At 41.8% G+C, this 12570-nt stretch overlaps 1 protein-coding gene across 1 annotated transcript in view; it reads right to left on the bottom strand.

Annotated features, from left to right (window-relative positions):
• Positions 1–12197, bottom strand: part of Garre1 (granule associated Rac and RHOG effector 1) — an 86866-nt gene extending 74669 nt beyond the window's left edge. The window contains exon 1 of the mRNA XM_047527797.1: positions 12140–12197. The gene's annotated coding sequence lies outside the window, so the exon portion shown is untranslated. The remainder of the gene's footprint in view (positions 1–12139) is intronic.
• Positions 12198–12570: the final 373 nt, after the last annotated feature.

Below are 12570 nucleotides of genomic sequence, written 5' to 3'. Positions count from 1 at the left end.
TTAAAACATCAAAATGGAAAGGCAAGAATGAAGAGAGCCAACGCCAGAAGAAAAGAAGTGACACCTCTGGGTCCACCAAGTCCCAGACTATTTCTGTGCCTGGGAGATAGCTCCAAAAGAAAAACTGGACACTATCCTACAGAAATGGCTTCCTAGGAATTAATACTAAAGCATTTTAATACTTAATAATCTTGCAAAAACTCCCAAAATATTAGTCCTATCAGTGTAAAAAATGTCAAATGAAAACATTTTAGGAAAGCCAAGATTAATCTACTTTTTCTAGTCAAGAAGTGGCTATTAAAACTGTCAAAACAGGGCTGGGGAGATAGCTCAGTCGGTAGAGTGCTTGCCTTGCAAGCACAAGGCCCTGGGTTCGATCCCCAGCACCCAAAAAAAAAAAAACTGTCAAAACAAAGAGTTGTTAAATGATTAGATGACAAAATATGAAGTCTACGTATCCTATATTGACTTATAAAATCTCAAGTAGATACAAAAAATCTACATAAAAATTCTAATCAAGGCTATAACCTGTCATAGTTAAAATAAATATGCCGGCTGGGGATGTAGCACAGTGATAGAGCACCTGCCTAGCTTACATGAGGTCCTGGTTCATTCCCCAGCGTCACAAAATAAAAATGCTTCTGTACCCACCAACATGGGACAGCCCAGTGAGTTCAGCCTAAATGTTCTAGGCACCAGCCTAGCTGTATTGTTCTACAGCAATAAACAAGCAGACAGCACCTGCTCACAAAGAAGTACCAGCCTAACTGTGGAACAAAATGCATACACACAGTGACACCTGACTGCCTCTGTGCTGACATTTGCTCTATAACAATTTATTACCACAAAATATGGCATTCCTGTACAAAACCAAAGCAAGTTATCATTAGTGGTTCTAAGGAGCTTTTTTATTTGGTAATTTTCGAACAACCGATCATTTCATTTAAGCAGAAGAAAAACTTCTAACCACAAAGTCAACAGAGCTGAAATTCACTTTCAAAATAACACGTTTAAAAAAAAAAAAAAAGTCCAAATGTGTTAAACAGTCACACAGATGAAGAACAGATTTGATTTTGTTTGAGTTTTTTTGTTTGTTTGTTTGTTTGTTTTAAGCGTGGGGAGTGGGATCAGAGCCGTTTTTTTTTTTTTTTAAGGTCACTACATAAGTAGTAGGAAAGTAAACGAAATGGGTGGTAATCACCACACATTCAATTAAAAAAAAAAAAAAAAGCCAAAATTACTCCATCCTGTTCATCCTGTTGAGAACAGACCTAGAGCTATCTATCTAATTTTCTGATAACAAAATGACACTGCATTCTGCATTCTAAGATTGATGCTTATTTTATGAAGTTTAAACACTAATTTTCAGAGCTGGGTACAGTGGCACACAACTGCAATCCCAGCTCCTCAGGAGGTTGAGAGAGGAGGAGCTCAAGCTTGAGGCCAGTTGGAGCAACTTAGTAAGACTGTTTCAAAATAAAAAATAAGAAGTCCAAGGTGTGGTGGCACATGGCTGGCTATAATCCCATCAACTTGGGAGGCTGAGGCAAGATCACAAGTTCAAGATCAGCATGGGCAACTTAGTAAGACCCTGTTTCAAAATTTAAAAAGAGCTGGGGATATAACTCAGGGGTAAAGCACCCTTAGGTTCAATTCCCAGGACCAAATTAAATAAATATATAAATTAAATAAAAAGGGCTGGGGATGTAGCTCAGTGGTATAATGTTCCTGAGTCCAATTCCCAGTATTAAAAAAAAAAAAAAAAAATTAACTTTCAAAACCCTGCTGTTTCCATTAAAAAAAACTCACAGTATTAGAACGTTGAAGTATTTTTATTAGAGAAACACTGTAAACCAAAAGAATCTTTGTTAAACAAAAATCTTCAAAAGGAGAAAAAAGAGTGAATCCTTGAGAAGAAAAAAGTTCTGTCTACACACACATGCACACACACTCCATTACATTAAAAAAAAAAAAAAAGATGGACAAATTTGGCTCTTAAACTTCTGAAGATGTTTGCTGAGGTAAAATTAAGTTTTTATCCTTAAATTAAAATGGTCTTGAACCATTAACACTTTTCATATCAAATTCACCCAAGTGCTATGAAAACAAATTGTGCTGCTAATGGAAAATCAAGTGTAAATCGGGATCACAATAAGTTACTTTGGTTTTTTAATTACAAAGCACTGAAGTTGATTTCTTCAAACCCAATTTTAAAAAATGCAACAATCTACATCTATTAAAAACATGTAGTTTATTTTTGTTATAGTGTTGTAACGTATGAAAGAGTTCAGTTACCTAATCTGAGAATACAGGACTAACAACCTCAGTTATTCCCACACTCTCACAACGGGTTTCTGACACCAGATGTGGAGACGGTTTTCACAACACATCAACTAAGCAAGCAATTCTATAAATTCTCCAGAGGATATCAGTTGGGTGTTCTCTAATTCAACACACTGTCTATCTGGAGATAGCATCAGATCCCACAGGTTAAAGGCTCAGTCACTTAACTGTCCCTGGCTTCTGATGTCAACTGAAACTTCAGGTAGTTTTACCTGTGTTTTTCATCAACCAACTATAAATCAGGTTCCTTCAACTCCTTCCTTGAATTCCATGAATTTGCTAGAGTGGCTCACAGAATTCAGGGAAACAATTGGATGACATTTACCAGTTTGTAAAAGGTATTACAAAGTATACGTTTGAAGATATGCATAGGGCAAGGCATGTGAAAAGAGGTGAGAGCATCCAAGCCCTCCTGGGCACCCATCCTCCAGAAACCTTCATCAGTTCAGCTATCCAGAAGCTCTCTGAACCCTGTTGTCAGGTTTTCACGAAGGTCTCATTATGTAGGCATGACTGATTAAATCACCCGCCACTGGTGATCAGTTCAACTTTCAGTTCCTCTCCCCTTCCCAGAGGTTGTGGGGTGAGCTGAAAGTTCCAACTCTGTGCTGCTGCCTTGGTTTTTCATGTGATAAACCTCCATCCTGAAACCCCCAAGGAGATGCCAACCAACAGTTAACTTATTAATATACAAAAAAAGATATTTATTACTTTGGAGATTTCGAGGATTTTAGGAATTGCATGCCAGGCAACAAGGGAAGAAAAACAATTTGGAATTTCACAATATCACATCCACAAGAAGTTTTCAAACTTGTAAAAAAGAAAGTGGGTCTAGTGAAAACTAATTGTATCCATTAGAAAATTACTTAAAACAAAATTCAGCTGGGCACAGTGGCACATGCTTGTAATTCCAGCAGCTGAGGAGGCTGAGGCAGGAGGATCACGAGTTCAAAGTCAGCCTCAGAAACAGCAAGGTGCTAAGCAACTCAGTGAGACCCTGTCTCTAAATAAAATACAAAGTAGGGCTGGGAATGTGGCTCATGGTCGAGTGCCCCTGAGCTCAATCCCTGGAACGCCCCCCCAAAAAAATGAAAAAGAAAACAAAATTCAATACTGCTACTCATTCTTAACAATTTTACACTGTATAACCTATTCAAAATTAAGCTCAAAAAGGAAAAACAAATACTTCTCCAGAAACTTATACAGAGAGGTAAATCAAACTATGTTGGAAATTATTTTTCTTACTATGGAGAGGAATTATAAATTTTGATAGATTCCAGATTCAAGACCATTTCTGAAAATATAAGGTAGTCAAGAACAGTTTTATCAATGAAGAATGAAAGTGGCTTCCTTCTCCCAACTGGGAACACTGACTCCAATTGTGCACATACAGAAAACCCTCTCATTTATCAAAAAGACCAGCAAGCCAGAGTCACAACTAGGGAGCCTGTTCTTCTCCACAAATATTTCAGCAGGCCAAACCTTCAGAAAAATGAAAATGTTAGAAGCCTCTTCACTATCCACCCACTAGATAAGGAGGGCAACCTTGGAGAGCAGGCTCCTGGTGGTTAACCTCCAGTATATCTGCCAGTTCTGCCAGTTATCCAGATATGAGCCTTCACATCCTCAAACATTTACTGAGGTCCTACTATGTGCACAGCACTGCTCCAGGCATCAGGGATTCAATGGTACAGCTTATAATCTAATGAGGAAAAAAAAAAAATGTTCAGGCCCCTACCTTTTCAGGAAAATGCTCTAATACAAAGAAGAAACTTCCTAGAAATGAGGCACTGCTGAAGTACAGTGGCTTATCCGTATAGGTTAGGGAATCAGATTGGCCTAGATATGCATTCCTGTTCTCAGTAAATATCTAATAAATGAGTGGCACCTGGGCTGGGGAGATAGCTCAGCTGGTAGAGTGCTTGCCTCGAAAGCACAAGGCCCTGAGTTCAATCCCCAGTACCAAAAAAAAAAAAAAAAAAAAAAAAAAATTAAAATGAGTGGCACTTGCTAACTTTATGACCTTAAGCAAGTCATTTGAAAAAAAATTTTTTTCAATACTGGGGATAGAACAAAGGGCCTCACAAGAATAGGCAAGTACTCTACCACCGAACTTCATCCCCAGCCCTTTTCATTTATTTTAAGACAGTCTCACTAAGTTGCCCATGTTAGCCACCTCCAACTTGTAATCCTCCTGCCTCAGTCTCCAGAGTAGCTGAGATTACAGGCATGTGCCACCACAACCAATTAAGTCACCTGGATTCTTGTGCTTCAGTTTCTTCAGTACTAGGGTGAGGATTAAATCCATAAAGCACAGCACTTGGCAAACCTTAAGACTCAGTAAGTGGAAGCTACCACTATGAAAGAAGGTATGCATTAGTCAGAGGGTAGCACTTTGTCTTTCACTTTAATTCTTCATTCTAGTCTACTACTAGTCAAAACACCCCCATCCTGTCATAACAGTTACAGCTTCCAGAAATAGAACTTATTTTCTTGCAGCTCCCAACTCCCATAGTCCAGGCAACAAACTAAAAAGTAACAATGCCCGGTGTACTCCAGAGAAAAAGGTCATGGCTCCTCCCATTTCCCTGCCCACCAGTCCCTCCTCCTTGGTAGAGAGAAGCAGAACATGGTGACATAGCTGAAGAGGGAGATCAGTCACCTCAAAATACGAAGTACATGACAAAGTTATTTAAGTAAAAGGATATAGTGCATTCTTTCCTATCTTGAGACCCAGGGACAGCATGGGTCCTTGTGAGTTGAAAAGGCCCACTTTGGCCTCTCCCTACGTACACGTCACTGGAGCCTGGGGCACCCAAGTCTGGGAGCCAAGCCAACTTTCTTCTGCTTCTGTCCTCATGTGTGTATAACCACCTCTGGGACCAGGGCATGGGGTGGGGGAAGACTCAGATATTCCTGCTCTCTGGTAATAATTACCTCTCACTAAATCATCTTTATTTGAAAATGAATCTTTAAACTGCTAATTTGAAAATGCATTTACTGTCATTGACCCAGTCAAAAATGGTTAAAACAAAAACAAACAAACAAAAAAAGAGCAATACTGTATCTAGGAATGAATCTTAGAAATACACTCATAGTAAGGGCAGGAGATCTAAGTTCATGGTAGAGTGTCAGGTCCTGGGTTCAATCCCAGGTGGGGGAGGGGCGGTGAGGTGGATTCACAACAGACGGAGAGGCCTGTGTCAAGAACACCCAGTGAGCAGGGTGCATGGGCCAGGCACAGTGGCACATGCCTGTAATCCTAGTGGCTTGGGAAGCTGAGGCAGAATGATCATGACTTCAAAGTCAGTTTCAGCAAAAATGAGGTGCTAAGCAACTCAGTGAGACCCTGTCTCTAAATAAAATACAAAATGGGGCTGAGATGTGGATCAGTGGTCAAATGCTCCTAAATTCAATCTCCAGTACCCAAAAAATAAAAGAAAAAGAAAAAAGAAAAAAAGAACATCAACTGTCAGCCTGTCTATAAGCATCAACCAGGAATAACCCACATGTCCTGTATTAAGGGGTTCATTAAATAAATTACACAAGAACACCTCACAGTCATTTCAAAAATCAAAGTAAAGGTTGGGCACAGTGGCACATACCTGTAATCCCAGCAGCTTGGAGGCTGAGACAGGAGGATTGTGAGTTCAAAGCCAGTCACAGAAATTTAGCAAGGCCCTTAGCAACTCAATGAGACCCTGTCTCTAAATAAAATACAAAAAAGGGGTTGGGTATATGGCTCAGTGGTTGAGTGGCCCTGGGCTCAACCCCCAGTATCCCCCAAAAAATCAAAGTAAAGGGTTCAATCCCAGGGTAAACACCCCCACCCCCACCATAAAAGATCAAGGTGGAGCATCCACAATGATGGTCTAAGATGCCATCAATAAATCATATCTTATATATGCTCAGGAAAAACTGACATATAATGATGACTGACCTGTCATCTCACTACATATCCCAGTTTCAGGCTCCCTCAATGCTCTTTATTGTTTCTGACTCAAGCTATCTGGGCCTTTGTGTCCTTTCCCCCTTGTTTCACTTTTTCCAGAAGTTACCCATATTTAAGATCCATGATTCTGATAAGCATCATGCTTAGGCCACTGAAGTGTTGTTCCTGGAGCTTTTCCTGAGCCCCTGCAGCCTCTGCTGCCACTGCCTATCAGTAACTCTGTATGTCTTTCCAAATGAACTGTAAGAATGAGAGAGAGCTGAACACATCTACACATTTACTATACTGCAGTCCACAGCCATAGCAACAAAATACATATTCCCACCAGAACCATTCTAGACTTTACAAATATGAACTCATTAAAGCCTCACTTTAACCTCAGGAGATAGGCAATATTACCTCCCTTATTTTCAAATGTGAAGTTTTGGGACTCAGAGGTTAGTGACTCATTAGGTGGCAGAAGTAAACTTGAACCCAATCAGTTTGGCTATACTTGCTTTTTGTCCCCTCCCTATGTGACTATACATCACATACATTTATGTTTTAACTGATCAATTTTTTTCTCATTCTTTTGTTTGGGTTTGGTTTTTGGTACTGAGAATTAAATCCAGGGGTGCTTACCACTGACTTACATCCCCAACCCATTTTATCTTTTTTTTTTTTTTTTTTTTTTTTTTTAAGACAGGGTCTCACTAGCTTGCCAATGCTAGCCTTAAACTTATCTTCCTGCCTCAGCCTCCCAAACAGCTGGGCTTACAGGCAAGTGCCTCATGCCCAGCTTAAAATTAATTTTTAAATCAAAACAATATAGTGAAAAAAATTTATACCATACAATGGTATTCAAGAAAAGCAAAGCCAGTCTAACAGCCCAAAGGCAATCACTTCTTTTCTATCATTCCAGAAATTTTTTCTGCACTTAGAAACCAATTTCACGTGTTTTCTATATATTTCTTCTTTATTTCTTTACACAATGGGCACATATGCACATCTTTCTGCACCTTGCTCTTTTCACTAAATGACATTTCTCTTGAGCTCACTCCATATCTGCATATATGCTGCTTTAATTAAATTCTAAGAAATAAATATTTTTACATCTTAACCCAAGATGGTTTCATGAAGTTATAGGATCTTTGTGGGCTTTGGACTTCATTAGGAACCAGATCACAAAGCTTTTCAATATACAAAAGACATCAAGTTAGCCCTGAGCAGAATGCAGGCTGAATCAACAAACAGAGACCTATCAGATGATGTTCAACATGTCATTTCTGTAACAGTAAGTACCTGCATTACAGGGTTGTTGTGAAGACTAAACAAGGTAATACACACAAAGCACTTAGAACCAGATCTGGTTAGCACAGAGCCTAAGGCTTAGCTTAGTATCTGAAGTATTATTAGTGTCCAGTAAATCAGATATATTTTATTCATCACATACCTTACGCTTGCTCACCTCTACCTCTTTATACATGTCATGTTCCTACCCAAGCATCCTCCCCTTCTATGGTCCAGGACTCACTTATTTTGGAGGGGAAGGGCAGGTGGGGGGGTACTGGGAATTGAACCAAGGAGCTACATCCTTATCCCTTTTTTATTTTTTATTTTGAGGCAGGGTTGCACTAGGTTGTGAAGGTTGGCCTCAACCTTGTGATTGTCCTGAATAACTGGGATTACAGGTATATGACACCACACCCAGGAAGGGTTAACTTTTTCCCATAGTACTCAGCTCAAGAACAGCCTTCCCCAGAAAGTATTCCCTGAAAATTGCAGGCTGGATTCCCAGTGTGAGCAGTTTGGGAAAAGTCTGTCATTACTTCCCACTGTATGGTTATCAGTTCTGTCCATGCACCTAAGAACAAGCAGTTTCAGGGGAAGTGATTTAGGTTATGTGAGCTCAAAGAATAGTGACATTAGTCAGAAAGCCAGTTAGTAAGTTTGTAAATACCAAAAGAGCTAACACTTGTTGAACACTTACCAGGTGCCAGACAGTGTGTTCAAAGCCCTCATGGCACTAAGGGAATGGTGCTACTATTATCCCCATTCAGTGGTTAGAAAACCCAAGAGATTAGTCGGCATCCCAAGATCAGGATCTGATCCAAGCATACGGATACAGAGTTCTCAACCAATCCCATTCTCTCTTTGGCAAGAAATTTCCACATAAAACCCAGTTCTAATCAGAGGACAGAAGCTAAGCAAGAGAAGACCCTCCCTGCTAGAGGCATCAACAGGGACACACTCATGAATTGGGTACTGCAGAGGCTCTGCAGAGGACTGCACTAAGCTTCTCTGGTCAGGGCTCCCAGATAGTGTTACAGACACACTATCCACCCCAACTTCCACAGACATCATCTGAACCCTCTCCTAGAAACACAAATCTTTCTTCTGAGGATACAAAATTAAGTTTGAGCTTTCTGGCTACAAACACATTCCAATCATGCTTTCCTGGGGTTATAGCTGGGTCAGTTTGGTTTGAATTTAAAGTTTTCCCTGAAATTCTCTAAGCTACATTTGCAAAATGTCTCTTGGCCTCATACCTTTTCTATAGATAGTTGATTTGTATTGTTTTGATTTTATTTTCAGATGATCATTCATTCATTCAGCAAATACTTAATCATTTCCAGAACACTGTGTTCAAGACCCTGGAGATAAAAGCAGTGAACAAGACAGTAAAGATTCCCGAAACCTGACAGAACTTTTTCAGTGTCTCCCGTTCCATGTATTTAGAAAATTTTCTAGCAACTGCTTATTTGACTTTCTTGCCCAGGCTGTGCCTTTCAGTTCTGGATTCTGATCCAGAATCCAGCGAAGAGACTGGCGCAAACTGTAAGTACTTCATCAATGGGAGCTAACAAAATTCATTACTAAATTCACTGGGTGGGACCAAATTCTATCTGAAGTCCCTTAGAAAAAAAGTCGGAATTAAGGTGTATAAACAGAATACAACCTGAATTAATAAGGAAGATAAGACATGATATATCAGTTAGTAAGAACCTTAGAGTTATGAAGGACAGTTCACCTTGAGAAATGATGAAAGTCAATACCTGGAGAAAGTATGGCTTTAGGAACATGTCAAAGAGAGAGGAAAAAGAAGAACTAACCTGCAGAAAAGTCTGAGTTGGGGTCAGCAAGTGGAAGCAGAGGTAGGAAGCAAGATGGTTCTTTATGCGGAAGTCACACATAGGATGTGTGAGAAGGAGCATACATGGGGAGGTGGGGGAGAGGAATGAAGTCAAGCCTCATAAAAAGCCCCCAGGCAGATGTAGGAAGTACAGCAGTAAAGACAAGTGAAAAAGCACAGTCACAAATTTAAGAAAATGACCACAACAGCTCCAAAAAGGCTGACCAAGAGCCAGGCTGGTTCATGACAGAAAGAATGGCTCATCATGCCAATATTTACAGTCAAAGGAAATGAGTAAGCAATGGCCACTGCATCTATCAATTAGGCGACCCTCAAAAGGACAGTTTCAACAGAGACAAAGACACATTTGAAGCCCAACTCCTAACACTTCAGGTTCTAAGAGAACCTGCTTTTCTGTAATTCCAAAACAAAGCAATTTCTTAAACTAATATTCTTTGTCCACATAGGAAGGTCATCATTTTCCACTAAAGACAAAGTCACAAGAGGGAAAGTGAGAAAGTGGACGCTCAATTCATGTGATGTTCCAGCCTGCTAGTTCAGATTCAATTATTTTCTTAGAGATTTAGAAGATCCACTGGACATACAGTTCCTGGTGTATTAGGCTTCAGATTTTCAAAAGAATAAAAATTTAGAAAAAAATTCTGCAGAATCACGTGCAACTTATTTATTTTTTTAAGGATGCTTAGGAAGTATGCTGTCTTCCAAAAATCCAGAGATAATTTTAGATTGAAAAATCTAGGCTTGCCAAGGGAATCTGAGAACTTTTCTATCTTGGTCTCCAATCTAACCTACGTATTCATGTGCAAAAATAGAGGAAGATTAGAATCTCAAATGCCAAACTGAAAAGTTGCCACAACAAACCTGAACTCTTCATATGGAGTTTGTTATCTTGTCAGTAAAAAAGTAAATGAAACAGCAATAAAATAAACTTTTGCCTTTAAATGTACATTTTAAAAAAATCTCAAACATGAAATACTCTCCTTGGATTGTAAAGAAAAATTATTTAAAAAAAAAAAGACGCTGTGAAAATAAAAAATTGTGGCATTTTTCAAGGCAGATGAAAACATTTGATCATACACAAAAATCTGTAAGTAGACCTTTACAAATACATACTTAGAACTTTAAACCTAAAATACAAGAAAACAAAACAGTTATGGCTTATTCAATAAAACTGGAACAACTGACTAGCCATTCAGGAAGTATTTTATATTTTAAACTAAAAATAAGTTCTAGGGAGATTAAATAACCAAAAGTAAAACGATGAGAAGCAAAGGTGAATGGAATTTTTTGTAACATTGGGATAGGGACAAATCTTCCAAATATATCAACAAAAATATTTAGTATTTATTTTTTAATGAATGTTACCTTTAATCCCCAGTTGTAAATTTATTCCAAGACAATAATCAGACAAATGCTTTTGGCAGAATCATTTTGTGGCAAACTGGAAATAATTCTAAATGGTCATCAGGCCAGGCCTGGGGACGATGCAGGCCTGTAATTCCAGCAAGGATTCCAGGAGGATTCAAGTTCAAGGCCAGCCTCAGACACTTGGCAAGGCCCTAAGCAACATGGAGAGAACTCTGTCTCAAAAAAAAAAAGCGGGGGGATGGAGGGAGGATGGGGGCTGAGGATGAAACAGTGGTAGAGATTCCCTGGGTTCAATCCCCTGTGCAAAAATAAATAAATGTTCATCGGTAGGGCCTGGTTAAATTATGGTATGTAATGTTATACAATGAAGCCCACAAAAGTGCCATTATATATCTATATTTACTGATATCACCAAAATGTTAGCTGTGGTTGTCACTGAATGGTAGGTTGATGGATGACTGTCATTTCCTCCCTTACTCTTTTTGTATTGTCTTGAGTGCTTTACAAGGTGAGAAGAATAAATTCCTCTTCTAATGGGGATGAGGTGCAGAAATAAGCTACTTTCAAATTTGGGGTTCCCCAAGCAGAGTGTTTCTCCGACAAATTTTGTAAGGAGTATAAACAAATTCTTATCATGCCAACCAGGCACGCTTCTTTCCTCGCACCGAGCGGAGCAGGAAGACACACCCCTGACCCTGCGCTTCCCACGGGCGTGAGTCCTTCATCCTCAAACCCGGCCCTCCTGGGTCCCCGCGGACCCTCCCCTGGCCCCATTGCGCCAACAGGCTCAGCAGGGCCGGAAAATCACGTTCCTCCGCGGGCCGGCACGACTGGGAAGGTGCGCACCGCCTGCCAGGGAGCCGCGGGGCGGCGTGAGGGCCGCGTCCCCCACCAGCACTAGAGGACCCCCGCCGCCTGCTGTCCATAGGCCTCTGTCTCTTTGCGGACTGCTCCGCGAGCTTCCGGGAGCGGTTACCAGCGCCAGCCTGACCTCCCGGGCCCCGGCGTCCCGAGGGAACGTCCCCCTCCCTCGCCTGGCCGGCGCCGTTCCTCCCCTCCCGTCCCGCGTCCTCCAGCTCCCGGCTGCGACCCCAGTCCCAGGCACGCGCCAGGAGGCTCCTCCGGGCTTCCGTCCACCCGGCCAGCGCCCGCAGAGCCCGGCGTCCTCCACAGCGGGCGGGCAAGGGGTGGGCGCCCACGGGCCCGAGCCCTGCGGTCCCGAGCGGAACGGCGCCCCGCGAGCTTGTCCCGCCACCAGCCCTGGCCAGGTCCCACAACCCACCGCCCACTATCCGACCCCGCCTGCCTGCGCCCGCCCGCGCCCGCTCGCGCCCGTTCCTCACCTGCGACGCGCTCCGACCCCCAGCACACCGCCCGGACCGGCTGTGTACACCGGAAGTGACGTTCCGGCCGGCCCCGCCCCCGCCCCAGGCGGACGCCGGGGAGGCTGCAGATCCCGCGGCTGGAGCCGACCCTCCCCTCGCGCAAGCGGGGCGGGGGTGTCCCTGAGCGTCTTCCCTGGGGATTGAGGACCTCCCAGTGGGACTGCTAGGGAGAGGCTTGAGGACTGGCAGCCAGAGCCGTAGGATCGCTCTGATTCTCCACTACGCCTTGGCATCGGTGCAGGAGAGGACGGTTACGTCCTTATGGATTTATCATTGAAATTAATGACTGAAGTATTGAGCTGTAGATGCCAGGCGCTGACAGTCACTGCAGAAATCGGATAATACTCTTACCCTCTTAGGTTCATTCTCTATTGGTAGAAACAGAATGC

This window comes from Sciurus carolinensis, chromosome 16 (genome assembly GCF_902686445.1).
Source record: "Sciurus carolinensis chromosome 16, mSciCar1.2, whole genome shotgun sequence".
Classification (NCBI taxonomy): Eukaryota; Metazoa; Chordata; class Mammalia; order Rodentia; family Sciuridae; genus Sciurus; species Sciurus carolinensis.
Note: the sequence above shows the minus strand (reverse complement) of the source record. Positions and strands in the feature narration are given on the sequence as shown.